The 17,035-nt window shown below is 40.4% G+C and overlaps 1 protein-coding gene across 3 annotated transcripts in view; it reads right to left on the bottom strand.

Moving 5' to 3' along the window:
* NR3C2 (nuclear receptor subfamily 3 group C member 2) overlaps positions 1-17,035 on the bottom strand; it is a 199,837-nt gene that overhangs the window by 56,293 nt on the left and 126,509 nt on the right. The window lies entirely within an intron of this gene.

Below are 17,035 nucleotides of genomic sequence, written 5' to 3' on the forward strand. Positions count from 1 at the left end.
AGAGCCATTGGATGCGGCTTGTCAGACAAGGGCACTACCATGTGGACTTCTCAAATAAGGTGCTTGAACTGGGTGTGGGAGAAAGGAAGCCTCAAGGGTTAGTTCAGCATGACAGAGAATGGAAAAGATTTCTTGAGTTGCCTGAATCCAGGAGTGGCTGCCAGGATCTAGAGTGGCCACAACCAGTTTGTAGGAGATAGGGCAAAAAGCCATACAAAGGATTTCCAAAGGAAGGACAAAAGGAAAGGACACAGCTCACAGAAGCACAATGCCACAGGGTTTGCCAGCATCCAAAATTTGAGAAAATGGTGCAGTGTAAAATACAACAGTGTGCTGCAGCTTTACATAGATGGCACTGTAAGAACTACCAAGCCTCAGGGAGAGGCACTTAAGAAGAAAGCAAGAAACTCAGTACTCTGTAAACTAAATGCAAGTTACAATGCTGTCTGAAACAAAAGAGAAAGGAAAAAAAAAATTAGGACTGCAACTGCAATAACACCAACTGACAGCTAAGCAGAGAGACTCCTGAGCTGACTGCCAATGAAGGAGATGAGACACAAAGAAAACCAATAACTGGACAACCAACATTAGTATTGATACCAAAAACTGGTGCAAGCGATAGAAGCTGGGAGGGTAAGAAACACCTGGCAAGGCCCAAAAGCGGAGCCATGATTTGATGTTTAGGCAGCTGGAGAGTGCAATGGGAGCAAAGGTACAGGCTCAAGAAGGGGACAGAGCTGCAGCAGAACAAGAGGTCTAAGATATTCTGCCAAGATATTTTTCACAATGCACAAATGCCTCCTCAGGAAAAGTCAAAGAGAATATTCATGAGACACAGGAGACCTGGCTTCTATTTTGAGCTCTTCCAGAAGTTTGCCTTAAATCTTTAGATAAGTCATTCTGTATCTTCATATCTGACTTTCTTTCACCCTCAGCCAATGTTATCCATTCAGACATAGAATTGAAGTTTGGGCTGTTTCTTGCATCTGCACTGAGCATGTCGCATGATTGCTTAGATCCTATTTGAGTAAGCAGCGTGTTACTGCTACATCACAAAGATACTGTCATCTAGTTATTGCTGTGGAGGTCTAATCACTAAGCAGAGTGGCAAATGACAGTTTTTATTGAGGGATTTTACATACCATCGTGACCCTGCAGAGTAAGAACAGAAGTTGAGCAAGAGAATTTGTGAAGTTCATAAAGTTATGCCAGACAAGGTCAAGATGAACAATATCATCGTGACAACAACGTGATCTTTAATAAGGCCTTCTAAAAACAATAAGAAGATTAAATTCTCAGCTAATCACAGAATGAAATCACATAATTTATCACATAATGTTAAATGTATAGAGTGATCTGTACAAAAACCAGATTCATCTCTTGTGCATGTACTTAATTCCTTTTTGCATTTTTGCTCTGTATTGAACAATCTAAAGAAACAGCAGCATAAAAGTGAAATTGAAGTGGAAAACAGCAGTGTTTAAATAATGACGTACTGACTGGAGATGGTTTATATGCCTTTACAAACATAGGTATCTGGACTTTTATGCCTTTTTTGTGGAGAGAAGGGAAGAATTGGTATTTTCTGCAGCGAATCCAAGTACGATTGTTCAGTGCTCATACAATGTCCTTTGTACATCACAGTACTGCAATACCATTTTTAGTCTTTCACAGGCGGGTGCAGGCTATTAATAAAAGTCAGCTTTAATGCTGTGAAATGAACCCCATTGCGGAATATCCCTGAAAGCAGTTTGTTCTATGAAACTGTACACGTGTTAAGTCAATATTTTTCAGTACCGCTTTCAGAAGCAAATGACTTTAATAGAAAGAGGCTAACATTTATGTACTCCAGAATAATTACTTGGGCCACGTTTGTGTAAATAATGTAGAAACTTTTTTTTTATTTAATCACTGTCAAACAGTGACTCCATAAGAAGTTCTTCTACTGCAGCAGAGTACTTCCATGTCACCCCTCAAATGGTTTAGGTAGCTTGAAATTATTACTTTATAGCCTACCATAGAATCACAGAACTGCTCAGGTTAGAAAAGACTTTAAAGATCATTGAGTCCAACCACAACCTAACCATACTACCCTAACTCTAACAACTCTTCACTAGATCACATCCCTAAGCACCGCATCCAAACAGTTATTAAACACATCCAGGGATGGTGACTTAACCACCTCCCTGGGAAGCCTATTCCAGTGCTTAACAACCCTTTCCGTAAAGAAGTAAAGAACAATCAAATAGTTTCGGAAAGCATAACTTAGTAAAGGTTCATCATTTTTTCAATCATGCATCTCTGAATACTAACATATGGTACAAAATCTGCAAGCAGTTCCAGTAAGCAAGGGAGAAGTTTTCCATTTAGCAAATGTCTTCTGTAAATCAAAGAGACTGTCAAGTTTTTCGCTCTTAAAATAAATAAATAAATAAATAAATCAAATAACCATGGCCATCTTAAAACTTACATTAGTTAAAATAACTGGAAAACTTAAACAGAAGAAACCAGCACTTGGGTAGATTTTCTATATACACTGTAGCTATCAAAGAAGAAATGTTCAGTTGCAAATCTGCTGTATCATCTATTATGAGACAAATGACACATTTGAAATAAAATTGATTTTGTAGAATAAGTTAGTAATGCAAAGACTCCCATAATGAATCAGACTCTTCCATTAGTGTAGCATGATCCTCACTCATGCCCCTGAAAAAATTCAAAATCAACCCAAAAACCTATACATGTGAAACTGATGTGACTCTCAGCACCTCTGGGGCTCTTCAGATCTCAATGAGGTGATGGAGATCACCCTGCAAGGAGGCTTGCAGTGGCTAGACCTCTAACATTTTCAAGAAGAGTATCTGTGCTTAGCTTAACCCAGTTTTTATCCAGTTTAATCACCTGCAAGTGGGCTGGAAAATGACAGAGTGGATATCAGATACTCATGTCATAATGTGCTAATGCATTAAGATGAAAGTAATTTTTATGTATGCCCTTATATAGTGCATTTATACAAGGTAATTCCTGTTCCATCTATAATACAGAATAACAAAGGATGCCGGGAAAGTTTTCTGCTCAAAATAAATAATTAACACATACTACAATGCTACATACTAAGAGGCTATAAAACTCTGTCATAGCTACGGCTGAGCTAAAAGAATATTTGAGTTTGCACTTTTCATGCATCACAAAATGACACAAACTAAAGCATGCACAAAAATACTTAATAAGGGAGAGAACTGAAAAGCGGTTAAAAACTCTTTAATCCTCTAACTTTATGAGATTATGAAATAAAACAAAACGGATGCGCTCATAAAATCTTTCTTCTTATTTTCTTGAGCAAGCAAAGTTCAGCAGGAAAAGTGGGAAGGAAAAAAAGCATTTCTTATCTGGCCAATGAATTACTGCCCAAATAAGGTTGCAGCAGAAATCTGCAGCATCAGTTGTGCCATTCCCCATTCCAAAACTCCAGCATGACTGCCCGACCAGCCCCAGAGCCTGACACGCTCAGCCGTGCTCGTGTCCATGGGCCTTGTCAAGTCAAGGCACTCAAGTCTGCAGTAGGAAGGAGTCTAGATACTTCTTGCCAGTTATATTTCTGCTACTGCCTAAGGCAAAAGTAGAAAATTACAGAACTCTGTGAAATATTCCACATTCTCTCTCCATTGTATTTTATTTTTTAAATTTTTTTTTGTAAAGTCTAAGTCAGGAGCTCGCTTGTTGAAGAAGCGATTACTATGATCAAGTGTCAAACATTGTAAAAAAAAAAAAAAAAAAAAAGAAAGAAAGAAAAGAAGAGGAAAGAAAGATGAAAGAAGACAGTGCTGGAAGAGGATCCAAAGCCTGTTTAATTCAGGGCCATTCATGGAAGCAAGATAAGGCTAGCTTTATAGTTCAGGCAGATTTTTTTTCCATCCATCTAAACTTGCCAACAAACCTTCTGAGGAAAGGTTTCCTGCAGCTTCCCTACACTTGATCAGGCCAGTGCCTGGCTACACTTTAGGGTGTAATTTTTTTCCCTTCACATTTTACACGATGAGGAATATTTTGCAACAGAAAGAGATTTTAGCACTCCCCACAAGATACACGGTGTAATAGTCTGCCACCTTCCTTACAACAATCTTATGCTTATCGAAAAATGCATGTTCCACATCTCTTTGCTAGACTAAACAAATTCAGTTCTCTCAATCTTCCCTCACAGGTCATGTTTCCTAAATCTGTCACCATTTCTCTTATTCTTCCCTGCTTTCTTTCGTACATGCAGCACCCAAAACAGGACACATTTTTCTTGCTGAGTTCCACCGCTGCTAAGCACAATGAAATGGTTACTTCCCGCACCTTGCACACAGCACTCTGCTAACACAATCCTGCACCCAATCTGTCTTCTGGCAATTGCCTGGCATTGTTGACTCATGCTTGTGGTGCTCTGCTCTGTGCTTTCCTGCAGCCCCACTGTGTGCTTCTGGAGCTGGAGCTGGCACTCCCCGTCCCCGAATGGGGCCACACAGCCATGCAAACATCCCCTTGGGCAAGGTGAGGGAAAAGTCCGCAAAGTCTCACCAGCACAGCCTCTGAGCCAGCAGTGAGCTCTAGGGTCCAAAACAAAGACGTGATTGAGAAAGCCTCGCAAAAGGAGAGGAAAGTGAGAAAACAAGAGCTGCAGCTAAGGAGCAAATAAAGCAGAACAAGCTTTAAAAAAAACCTCAACTTTTAAAATAGCATCTCACTGGAGCATATCAAAATGCATGTGAAATTCACAAACTTTCCTTCCCTCTGCAAAAAGAGAATTAATATGTGAACTCATCAAACTGTGGGAGGAGCTGCCTGCTCCTACAGACAATAACCCAGCTGAGCCTCCTTGGATGCTGGAGGGGCCAGCATTCACCCGCAGCCCTGCTGGCTGGAGCTGCATGCCAGTGCTCTGACCCCTTCAGAGTCCCTAGGCGAGCAGCAGGGCCTGCTTCTCCCCACATTCCCAACGTGGGAAGTGTATCACCACGACAACAGTGATGCACATCAAAGTCCCACGGCTGAGTGCTGACCAGCAACTGCTGAGTAGGTGCAGGGATGTTGTTACCTGTCCTCCTTAGCACAAGGGAAGGGAGAAGAAAAAATAATCTGGGTTTTATGGCTCTACACCACAACCTTTACAGAATCAGGGGACCTACTTCTTATCCAGTTCTGACCCTCTCCTCCACCCACCAGCTCCCTGATGGCACAAGAATGGGCCACTGCAGCCACTGCCAGGGGCTGCAGTTTTCCCCTACTGCAGGAAACACAAGTAAAACCTGCTGCAGAAGATCAGAAGGAGGAAGAGATGCCTCTCACCTCAGCCAGAGTTGTCCACAGTACACAGAACTCTGGGCTGGGATTTCTTCTTGCTGCTGTAGCCCTAATGAAGGGGGCTGCCTGCTATAACACATTCTGCTCACCCTTCTGTACTTCCTGAGGTACATGACAGACTCCTTTCACTCAGTTCTGGGACCCTCACATATTTTATGAAACTGATGTTACCACCATAAGCCTCATATTAATACAAATTAATTAATTTGTATTAATACAAATTAACATTAATGTTAATTAATACAAATAATTAATTAATACAAATAAACATTTTCTATCTTTTTATAGACCAGAATATAAATACAACTATTGCTAAAACAATCGTTTCCCACATGCAAAAAAATGATTTTCTATTTCACAGAAGTTATGTTGCACCTTCAGGAAACAAACTGTATGTAATATCTAAGGATTTTATTTCACAATCTGACATACAAACTCTCAAATCAGCATGTTCAGTAAGAGAAGATGAATCTCTTTCAAAATCTCAGTTTTCACAGAGCCTCTATTCCTTGCAATTTAAAAAAAAAAAGCCAAACACTTGCTAGTCAACAGAAATCAGAACTGCATTCTCATTTAAAAGGTCCATTTGTTACACAGTTGAGGGGTTGGTTTTTTTTTTGTTTCTTTTTTTTTTTTTTTTAGCAGTTGACAACTGCCCAGCAACAGCAGCCTATGTTTGCAGTCACTATTTTAGGCTGCATCACATGTCAATTACATAACCTTGTTTTACTGCTCTTGAACTGGTTCGAACAACCTGGGAAGCAGATCAGGGCCATCGCTCCTGAGCTGCAGGCCTGGAGCAAATGCAGCCCCCTCCCCACTGCAGCCATGGCACTGCCCTGGTGCTAGCTGGTCTGCAGCTGCCCACTGTTAATGGGCAGTGTGTCCCTGCACACTGCCCATTAACCAGCCCACCCCAACCATCATAAACTAACAAGGCTGGGTCATTATCCTTTATGAGTAATGTGGAATCAGCTTACAAATGCCACAAATGAGGTGCAGAGCTTAGATATGAATATTGCCTCTTCATTTTATACAGCAAACACTCAGTTTGTATTTTAGATAATCAATCTAAGGGTTTGAAAAACGTGGTCCCACTTTCACATCATCTCCTCTGCCACTCCACAGCCCTACTCACCTGGCCCTACCAATCCCAGACCACAGGATTTCCAGCTGCAGGTAAAGGTCCTATCTGCCAAGCACTCAAGACAATATTCATCTAGTATTATAATTATTACAGAGAGCGCCTATTACATAGATATAGCCTAATCTTTCTCTGAAGCAAGAATTTCTAGGCTTTCTTCCATTAAAGACTTAGTTTGTTCTAATGTTTGGAAAACTATTCTCCATATTTAGGGTATTTCTGGCTTGCTTCTCATCCTTGAACACCTCCAGCTAGTTCCAGATCCCAAGGCATTTTTTGATTTCTTTTGTATTTTACATTAATGGATCAACTCATCTAATCTCATCAGGCACTTTTATACCTCTTTCCAAGGTTGCAACTCATTCTGTACACCCAAACAAAGCACTATAACACCAGCTGGGATGTGGATAAAAGCACAGCCTCAACAGCATTGTTCTCTGTAGGGTCTACAGAGCCCAGCTAGGGTTCTTAACGGCACAGGCACACCGCTTGTGTGATGCTCTAATAGTGAGGACACCCTATGAACTTCCACAACACAGTATTTTTCCAAAATTTCCACAAGCATTAGACTTTGTGTTTAACTGTTATTTCTCATTAACGCATCATATGTGCTACCAACTGAAATACATGCTAGTAATTATTCCCAGATATCCCAGAGAAAGAGCTACAGTTTGTTCTTAGATGGGGATTGCATTACGATTGAACACTCTGTGTGCATGAACTACTACATTTCCTCCCAAAAACTGAAGTTTGAATGTAGAGATGAAGTACCAGTGCCTCCACCACTGGTGACTGTGCATTTAAAGCCAATTCCCTCTCTTTCTGAAAGCGGAGCAGGGAGTGCTGCGTCCCCTCTAGCTCTTACACAGCATCACATTTGCCTACCGTTAATAACTACATACAAATGCCTACTTTAAATCTCTTTGCTCAGAATTAGCCATCAGCGAATAGCTAATGTAACAGCTCAGGAAATACAATACGTGAAAGTTTTCACACTGCCATATGACTGCTCTCAGTGTACACATCAAAGATTGCAGATCGCAGTCATCTACCCACTTCAGTATAGCCACAGCCTGATGCTGGAAACCTGCTTTCAACATGGGCTGAGACCAGGTTAACAAAAACAACTGGTGCAGTCTGGTGATCCTGGCAAAGGATATGAGAAGATAAAAAAATTGTTCTCACTCGCTATTTTAAGCAGAGTGAAAGGGCACCAATGAGAGGGATCAAGGAGAGAGGAAATTTGGCAAGGGAGCACGGGATGTAGCCTAAAAGAGGCCACTGTGCTCTACAGTAGAAACCATCCAGCAGGGATGAAACCAATTAAGAACAGTGAGACAAGGAAGCAAGAAAATATACATAAACATTTAATATTTGAGACGTGCCTTTTTTTCCCATCATGCTCCAAACATGCTGCACAATTCTGAAAAGCTTCTCAAAGACTTCCTGGGGGATCTAGCTGTCCTATCACCCAGGGCACTGAACCACCAGTACAAGATACACCCCAAGCTGGAACCATCCCTGGTGCTTCAGCTGCAGTGTCCCACTTTCATCTCCACAAGAGGCAGAATTTGCACCAAGCAAACAGTTGGTCAGGGAGGGCAGCTGGGGCCTCCTGAAGCTTGGAGCAGCTAACAAAGCTCTTGGTTCAGTATGCTGGAAGTTTAAATCTAGCCTTGACTATGTGGTAGTTCTCATGTAGTCAAAGGAATGTTGAATCATACTAAATTGCACAGAAAAGGAAGAGGAGAAAATACATTTCAGGGGACAAGGATCTGATTTTTGCAAAGCATTTCAGATTCAGTGAAATCACACTGAATTGGAAATATGGTTAGGATGAAAACCAAAGAAAAACATCTACAAACACCTAAATAATCTGTTAGAGAGCTAAATGATTTTTTCTGTTTTGAAGTCAGTTTTCTGTTCAATTGTTTATGATTTTAGCTTACATTGAACACAGTAAGACTGAGAGTCAGAATTAGAGCTCTGAATGATACTGTGATTTCTAATGTTTTACAGCATTTTCTTCTGCAGCAACTTCCAAATTTTTCTTTTTGGTTTAAATTTTAAATGCAGACCAATTTTGAAGTCTGTGAGTTCTGTTATCTACAGAGCAGCATGCACGATAGATTTACAAGAGATCATGTTGCATGCATGATGCTTACTTCTGCTTTCCCATGCTAAAAATCTGATAAGGCATTCTTAACATAGTACAAAATGTAAAGCACTTTACTGGAAAATTTCAATATACAAGACATGTTCCAAAAGAACTGCAAATACTTGTTGCGTTATGCTTAGTTGAAAATATTTGTGATATAAGCATATATATGGCAGAAGCTTGTTAGACAAATGGAGAGTCTACTTCAAACTACTTAGCCTGCCCTGCCATCCAGCTGATACACTCAGGCATGTGCCCAACCATGGTCATAGTTATCATTTGAAACAGGCAAACTAAGAAAGAAATTGTATTCCTGCAGGAAGGAGGGGAAATCAAGGTACAATGTTAATACTGAGTTTGTCAATTCCATTTTGTAATTTCCAGTGAGAGGCAGACACTCAGTATGATTCACGGTGTTTTTATAAGGTACAGAAAAACAGATATCTTGTTTTGCACAGTAGAACTTTTGTCCAACTCTTAATGCCAATAAAATTACTGGTAACTTTTTATTTATTTCATTAGTGACTCTTTGTTTTTTGTTTTTTTTTTCCAAATAATTTGAACTTCAAGCCTGTATGTTCTTGCACATTCAGCAGATTATAAATTTTATTCTGTGTGAATGACACGTTATCTTCAAAGCATATTTTCCTCTTCCCTTTTTCATTTCTCTCTTACAGTTTACTACAGCTCAGATTGAAAATATGCTAAACCCATAAAACTGAATATTATTAGGAATAATAGCATCAATTTAAAAATACGGTTGGCACATATGTTGACATATTTTCCTCTGGAATTCTGGTCACTAGTAACTTTTTTTTTGAAGGATGCAAAAAATACAATCACAACAGAAGCTTTTAGCAGAATCTCAAGACCCTGCTGAAGTGAACTCAGTCCATTTTTCACTTCTGAAATAAGTAAATGTGTATCTGTATAGGTTCTTCATTTATCTATGCGTGTATTTATTACAACCAGGAACCTCAGCTCAGTGTTCTTCCAGGTAAATCTGAACAAACAATCGGAAAGAAGAAGATGAGGGAACATCACAAGATCTCTCCATTTTAATAAGATTCCCAAACACACCGGCTGTTAAAATACTGTAATAAAGTAGGTTAAAAGGACATTACACTGATCACAATACCTGTTTTAATCTCAACATACATGACTAGGTCTCTGCAAGCCCCTCCTGAAAACACTGCAGGATTTCTGTGGTACTGTACTGGACGGCCATGAGTCCAATGCCTCCTTCCCCTGAATTTAGGTCAAGCTTGTCGAGCAGCCTTGTCTATAGTCATCATTCACAACTCCTGAAAAGCAGCTTCTGAATGGAGCATGGCAATCCTCCATGCCCCTGGAAACTGCTGCTTCACCCTCTGCTTATTCATCCCAATGCAAGAGGCTGAGCAAGAATAATTCGTCAGCAAACAAACAGACAAAGCTTTGCTTTGCAGTTATCCCAAACTTCAGCACCGCTGCCTTCATCTTGCTGGTGATGTTCTCAGCCTCATTCAGCCAGGCATGCTGGATTTGAGCCCCTCAGCCAGGGCAACCAGAGACATTTCACTCAGGAATCATCCCAGGACTTAAACAGCTCACGCCACAGATAGCTCAATTCTCATGCTGTGTCATTTTTAGTGCCTACAAAGTCATCATTGGGTGTTAATGAAAAAAGTCATCTATTAATGCATACCAAAATTTTCAGACAAATTGCATACCTCTTAGCACAGGACTTAAAAAGGGATCATGCCTTTCTCACACTGTAAGAAAATTGATATTTAGCTAAAAACAAGTACAGCATTTCAGCCTGGAAGACAGTGGCCACTGAAAACAAAACTGACAAAAGAGACCTAGAATAACCAGGGAAGAGTCATCCCAGGGCATAATTACAGCATCACCAAGGCATAAACTGAATTATTTCATTCTACTTTCAAAGATCATTCTGCCTAATTGACATAATTACTGTTGCGAAATTTGTTTTGCTTAGTAAAAACTGAAGACCAATTATGATTTAATTTATATCCAAGAATTCACCCCTGAATATGGGTAGCTGCTCCTTCGTAGTATATATTCTCATTCCTTGCATTCATATTCAAGAAAAATAACATAAAAAACTCCTCAGTTTATTCACATTTAACCTCACACAGAACATGTTTAAACGCAAACTTCTTCAGTCCTAATTCAATTTCCATAATTAAAATTCTGGGAGTACTGAGCAGATTGAATTCATTTTAGTTTCTTGTAAGCAGATATTTAATAAAAACTCACGTGAACCAAAATGTCATTGCTTACAGAAGAGTATGAATGGCATGAACATCCTCTGGGTTAATCTTAATGAAATACAGCAATTTTCTTATTACAATGAGATAAAGGTTCGATTTTGCTAAAATCAAATCTCTTTTCAGCATTAACCGTATTATCAAGCCCATAAGTGAGGCCAACAGAGCAAATGGACGATACAGGGTGGTGGTCACCTAATACAAAGCCTGTGTGCAGGCTTTTCTCAGTTTCACTTTTCTGACAATGTATTTTTATATGTACTAAGTGATAGATTTCACTACTGGCATCAAAAGCAGTTGTTGAATCTTTGAAAAATGATAATAACTGAAGGCAAAACTCCACTTGTCTAGAGCATGCATTAAAAGTAAAGGTGATAAAATTTGAATTTAAAATAAAATTGGAAGTTTTGAAAAGGTCACTATCATCAAAAATCTGATCTACTTTCTACTCATGTGAGATTTCAGTGTAATGTAGTCCACCCCAATTTCTAGTTTCAAGAACACAGTCCAGTCCTCTGCTTTTCCTAGCACATCCTGAGTTTCCTAGTTCCATTTTGCCATCTTTGGAAGTAACTGTGAAACTGACAAAAAGCAGTGCAGGCAGTCCTGAAATGAGGAGGTATGCTTGCGTCTGAAAACACACAAAGATGGAAATAAAAAATTAAAAGCAGATGCACTTTATATACCAAAAGGTTTTTCCACTTTGATAAGTGGAATAATGAAGTACGGCACCATGTTTCATACAACGTATTTATCCTGCCTTGTTTATTTTCACTCCAAAGCAGCGCAATGATTTCAAATTTGGAGCACAGACAAAAGTCACAGGCAGAAATAATTAAGGAATTACATTGAACGATTGGTCACTGTCAGGTTTTGGGGTTTCCCAAGAGGAAAACTGACTTTTGGCCTGACTTTTAACTCAGAAGACCTGAGTTAAAGCAGTTCTAATAAAAGATCAAGAACAGAAATGAACTAGTTTTTGAAATGGAATAGATGCCAAAAAAAAGATGACTTGAGGATGACTTAATCCTGCCGTGACTACCCTTCTAAGTCTGGAGAAGTTGGTAGAGAAAACTTCTCTTCACCAAATGTTACCAGGGAACACTCATTTTTACAGAAAGCATCTACGCCTTGGTCTTGATCCTATCTCACAAGGTACATAACTCAACAAACATGGTGAGAGAATAAAACTGGTATTGTCTTAGAAGCATGGGAAGCATGAGTTCAAGGAAGACAAAGGAAAGTATATGCTCCTATACAGTGGAGCATGTTGGCAATGTTTAGGAGAGCCCGTAACTAGCTGATGCCTCCACTGCAGTTCTCCAGCCACAGAAAGAGGTGTACCATCAGCCCCATGGCTTTCTTAGACTGCTTGAAGGTCCATGCTTTCTTCCATGTTAGGAGCTTTTGGTAATGCAGAGCTGAAATTATCCCAAGAACACAAAATAATTTGTAAAAGTAAAATACAAGCTTAAGGCTCTGAAGGATAGGAATGACAGCACTTAATCTCTAATTTGCTCAAGTCTAACTGTCTGCACAAAGAAAAAGGGGAGACAGGGCCACAAGTGTAAAAAAATCTGCTATTTCTCTGCAGAAAAACAACAGTGCTGGTTGGCAGTTCCCTCTGCACACAGCACCTTATTTCTGCTCCTAGAAGCACTGGCACCCTGTTCCTTCCAAGGTAATAGTCCCCAAAGATGTTGAGCCAGCCAGCAGATCGGGAATGCTTAATTTGGAGGGTGATATACACAGATATGGAAACACTGTTGGCGATGCAAACAGTCGTGCAAAAAATGTATTTTATTTATTCACCAATGAACAACGCCCCGTTCATTTTATGCCCTGCATTTCTCATCCACTATACCCTAATTCCTCACCTGAAAAAAAATATTCATATATTAAGCAAGAAATTGAAAATCCAGTTAATTGTTATTACTTGGCAAGATTTACTTGATGAGAAGACTCTATATCAGGTCTGCCATTAGAAATTTCTGCCGCCATTTCCTCCTGAGGATAAGACACCACCAAATGCTAATAGTTTATCATGCTGAGAAGATATTCTGTGGAGCATCAGAGGGACTAATGCTTATTTTGATCTCTTCACTGCAAGTAGGATAAAAGGAGGAGGAATTATCAATGTAAGCATGGATAGAGAAATAATACAAAAGGATATAGAGAAACTAGAAGCAAAGACAGGAAATAAGCAATAAAATTGCAGTTAGAAAAATGTTACTGCACATACACAGGGAATAATTTAAAATAAACAGTAAACAATAAAGCAGAATTTGGAAAGCAGTAATGTCAAGAGATGTCTTGACAACAGGACAATTGAGATGTAAGAAGTAACGTAGCAGAGGAGGATCTAAACGCCAGTAACGTCTGTGGTTCCCTCTGTATGAGCATTACACAACAGGGTAGGTTGGCACAGCAGAGCTGCCTTTATGTATTTCTTCAGCAGCCACACCTGGAATCTTGTATGCAGTTCAGGCACTTCATTACTGGAAGATATAAACAAACTGGAGGAAGTCCAGAGAAGTGGAACGGAAATGATTAGAAGCTGGAGGGAGTGATTTACCGAGAAAATCTAAAGTAGTCCTTTACCCATCTGTAACTTTTCTGATAATTAAAGTTGGGAAATGATAACGGCCTAGTTCAAGTTTTCAGTCACATGCCTTAGACACTATGCCTTCGGCGCTCAAGCATGTGCCTAGTTTTAAGAATGAAGAGCACGTGAAGATTTTGACCTCTTGTAGAGAATAAGATTAAGAACGGAAAAGAAAAAAAGAAGAAAAAAAAACACGGTTACATCCTCTCAAGAATGAATTATGCCTAGCAACTAGCATAAAAGAAGGAGGTTGTATTACTTTTATGTTTTACTGCTAATAATGGAAAGACTTGTACAAAGTTTATTTTTCTGTGAGACGACAAGACTTTGCCAAATGAACAGAGTTATTCACGTATGTCTTAGCAGCCTTTGTCCCCAGTGTGTAGGTAGTGTCAAGTCATCCTGTCAAGGATCAAGGTAAAGGACATAACAAGTAAGCAAATCCTTTTTCCCCACACCATGCAAATGACTTGGAACGGTTCCGGAAAATGAAGAATGATATCCCAGCAGGAAAGTAACTGGATTCTCCTAGTTCTTCACACACTGACATTGCTGGGAAGTGATTTTTAGAAAGGCAACATTTTATATAACTGTAGAGCTGACAGCGGGGCTCTACTAAAAGACACTTTAAAAGTCATGTAGACACTGTCAGAGGCTGATCGAGGGAATGGTGATTACCATCCACACAGGTTTTGCATGCAATCTCAACAAAAACACTCCAGGCCCCAGCTGCAGGAAGCCTGAAAACACGCTCTATTAGATGCAGCTTGCTATCTAATCCCCAAACAACACGCTAGGTCAACAGGAATGCCTGGGCACATAGGATTCCCCAGCCCCTGGATTTACAGGCTCAACCTCCCACAAGTGGGATCTCAAGAGAACCATGTGCCATCCCAAATCCAGTCCTCTTCACCCTGATTGTGCTTAACATCATTTCTTGCTGGTGCCTCAAATAATCAAATGCCAAGGTTCCAGTTCAGACAAATACTCCTGACAGATTTTACCTCATAGCTGGGAGAAAAACTATGGAAGAGGGAGACCTGGAACAAGACAGAAGTCTACACTGTTTACTGGGAAGTCTACATTTATTACTAAAATTATTAGATATGCAAATCCAAATGGAATGCTGTCCGAGGCTTTTGTTGATGCAAGCTTTGTTACAATTTCTGCAATATTTTTGTAATTCAACATTTACCTGGAACCTACATTTAGATTTATGAGAATGAGATAAGAACTGGCACAAAGTCAACAGCTCTCAGCCTCAGTGCCTTCATTTTATATTACTATTTTTATGGACTTTCTGCAGTACAGTTTTAAAGGTTTGGCAGAAGGTAAAATGACTGCATGGTTGAACATTGCTTTCACCACTTGTAAGGTGGTATCCATGAGCCTGAGAGCTCTACTCCAGGGACTTCTTTTTTCTCCTTTTTTTTGTATAGTATATGTCAAAATGAATCTGCAAATTGGATGAAATCTGCCAAAAAAAAACAGATTATCATCAGTGGGTCTTGTAGGACTACATATAGTTAAGGTTGCCTGACACTTTTCATTTTAAGACCTCATTTTCTGTTGCTTATAACTTTACCACACAGTAACAGTTAGGGCTGAGATTTTCAATGCTGGATGTCTGCCTCGGGCTGAATTTTATTTTGTGAGTGTAAGAAAGTATCAGCTAGAAGTATCAAGCTTAGTGCAAACTAAGTTCGTGAATAAGGGTAGAGAGAAACATGTTGGTTTTTCCCCAGTGTTACATTTGTCAAAGACATATTTAAGAAGCTCAAGAGCCTTCACACTTTGAGACAGGCCCTTTGAAGCATCACTGCTCTGATACCACAGATGTGCCTTTTGCCATCTCATACATTATCACTTAAAATTAAAACGGATCACAGTATAAAGCACTGAAAAGTTGCAGTTTGTACGTGATATGATTCTCAAAGGTTCTGGCGAAGACAGTCTGCCAAACCTCCAAAGTTTCCTTCTGCAAAGAGCACGATCAGGGCAGAAGGTCTGAGCAGAGCTCGTGCTTCAGCTCTCTCTACTAGGCAATGCCTTGGCATGGGGTCTCCGCACAGAAAACCTCCGTCATGCTCCCGGGTACATGGCAAACAAAGCTAGAGGGAAGGGGAACAAGGCATAGGTTGGAAAAGCAAAGAGTCACCAGGAGCTTGAAAAGCAACGAGGACAAGAGTTCAGGGAGTTAGTAGACTTAGGAGGAGAGAGGCTCCTCAAAACCTGTGGCCAGCAGAGGGATGGAAGGAGGCATAGGCAGTGGGACAGCGGAGAATGGCCAGGGAAAGGTACAGTGGCACGTGCTGGCCAGAAACCAAAGGGGCAGGGAACACAGATGGTTGGTAACCAGACAAGGAGACGCAGGGGAGAAGAAAATTACTTGGGGGCAGAAAGTCAAGCGTATCTCTCCCCTCTACACTGTTAAAGAGAAACCCAGAAATGCCTGGCCTGCTTGTGCAAGGCGCAGCTTCTACAGCATGGGTGCCCAGTGGCCAGCCCGGCCACCATGCTGGCTGCTAGCATGATTTCCTCCTGTGGAGCTCACAATTCTCAGAAAGGACAGGGACTTCTGAATCATTACAGAAATGTTTTGTCTGGGATGCTCCAGTAAGGCAGCCATACATCACAGCTCCCTTATGTCTGTAACTACACGCTCCTAAAACAGACTGTGCTAAACCCAACAATGCCCTCCCACACATTCAATTAGATTGACTTAATTAGCTAACTGGCTCAGTGGTTTTGGCTGTTTTGGCTGGGTACACCTGTGACACACACTGATCTACGCAGATGAACGTTAAGATAAGCATTCATGCTCTATGGTAGAAAGGACTTACATTGCTGCCCTAGAACTGGGGGCAGACAGACATGCTTCTGAACCAGTGGTGGGTTTCAGACAAGCTGCAAGAGAGGTTCTCACTGCTTGACCTGGAATTGCTGACCTCTGCCTCTCCTTGCTAGTAGGAAGTGGTCAGTTCACCCTATAATTGAGCCATAAAGCATGACAGAGAGCTGGGATTAATGCACTGCTCACAAATACAGTCAGGCACGAAGAGAAAACCACAGCAGCAGGCTTCTGGCACTTGTAAGTGGCCATTAGTTTTAGTTGTGCAAAATGAAATTAACCCAGCTAATCAAGCACTGAGAAACCATAGTTCTGCTGAGGGCGAAGGGTTCCCAGCAAACAGAAGGTACAATATTGCTTACATGCCATTAAAAAAAAAAAGGGAAAGGAAAAAGAAAATAATAAATCTTACCAGTGAATAAACACAGTATCTGCAGTGCATATATTAAGAAAGAAAAAGTTCATATCTTAAAGAAAGGGAAACAACAGATTGACTTCAGTCATCACCAAGTTTATGAGCAGTCTACTAAAACATACCACAAAATAGCTGTTGCGCTGCTGCAGATGACACTATCCCCCAAATTCTTTTTGACTGCCCTCTTTTAGAGACAGGTTTGCTATTTTTACCCCTTCGCAGATCCAGCCACATGGCTCCCTATGT

Source organism: Lagopus leucura, unplaced genomic scaffold (assembly GCF_019238085.1).
Source record: "Lagopus leucura isolate 7727_CA_CO unplaced genomic scaffold, USGS_WTPT01 Super-Scaffold_100004, whole genome shotgun sequence".
Taxonomy (NCBI): domain Eukaryota; kingdom Metazoa; phylum Chordata; class Aves; order Galliformes; family Phasianidae; genus Lagopus; species Lagopus leucura.